Source organism: Brassica oleracea, chromosome C2, assembly GCF_000695525.1.
Source record: "Brassica oleracea var. oleracea cultivar TO1000 chromosome C2, BOL, whole genome shotgun sequence".
Classification (NCBI taxonomy): domain Eukaryota; kingdom Viridiplantae; phylum Streptophyta; class Magnoliopsida; order Brassicales; family Brassicaceae; genus Brassica; species Brassica oleracea.
The window spans coordinates 29,060,392-29,061,598 of record NC_027749.1 but is presented as its reverse complement, the minus strand read 5'-3'; the positions used below and the strand labels follow the sequence as shown (position 1 = coordinate 29,061,598).

Genomic DNA, 1,207 nt, shown 5'->3' with positions numbered 1-1,207 from the left:
GCCACACTCGGCCAGACATATATGAACAAAGGCCACACTCGGCCTCTAAATACTAGATAAAGGGAAAACACTCACAGGTCAAAGTTAAAACTCCCGGACAAGGAAGCCTCGAATGCATCTGCCGGAAATTTCACTTCCTCATCATCACCAGCAAAATCAGCCGTAGTCTCTACGGTATCAGGGGAAACCGGGATGGGATCCCAGAATCCCTAGATGTTCCCGTCGATCGGAGGAATGGTCGCCTCAGCGTGAGCATGATCCTTCATGCCATCCTTCATTAACTCCATCTCCCTTTCGAAGACGTAGTCATCTTCCTGCGTCCTCCAAAGGCTCCCGACGGAGCCGCGACATTCACGGAAGTCGCCCAGCGAGTTGAAAACACCCTTAAGATTCCCGTACTGAACCTGAAATTGAGAAGCGCAGTTCAAACCCTATAAAACCGATTGACACGTTATAAGCAAAAAATAATAATAACGATCGTCAGAATTCTTAAAATTTATACCCCGTTAATGATGCGAGATTCTTCCGCAACAACTTTTGGCCTCCATGACTCGCTCGTGGCCTGCGGAGCGTCAAAGCCCGACGGAAGACCAGCGAAGAAATCATCGAAGTCCAGAATAGGGACCTCGCTCGTACCACTTCCATCGCCGAAAGCAAGGTTCGGATCCCATCCTGGAAGCATGCAATCGTCCACCAAAAACTCCAGGTCGCCGAGATCAATATCTTTCCCCTTCGAAGAACTCAGCCCCGTCACAATAGTGGGAGCGGCGTTGGGACCGGCGTTGGGACCTTGGTCTTCAGATTCGGAATCACTCCTTGTTTCTCCGCCCAAAGCAGGACCAGGATGCACAAACCTCAACGCCTTACGAACTCTCTTCGGCGTAAAAGAAGTCCAGAAAAAGGACCATTCTTGAGCAGGTCCCTCATCGCAATAATTTCCTCAGGAAACGGAGCAAGAGGGTTGATAGAGGGACGATCGTTCCGCAACCTCCGAAACAGTGGGATACAACTCTCCTCAACGGACGCTGCGTCTACACGAACGAAGAAGAAAAACTTCCTCCACGAGTTGAAGTTAGAAGTGAACCCCTTTACCACCAACATGAAGTTCCGAGGAACCAGCCTGTACGTGTCCGTGTCCCGGATGATCCGTAATCGAAGAAGCGCTTCGAAATAATCAACGGTGAGAGAGAGACCATGCTTGTAGCTA

At 50.0% G+C, this 1,207-nt stretch overlaps 1 pseudogene; it reads left to right on the top strand.

Annotated features, from left to right (window-relative positions):
• LOC106323939 overlaps positions 1-1,207 on the top strand; it is a 40,691-nt pseudogene that overhangs the window by 16,591 nt on the left and 22,893 nt on the right.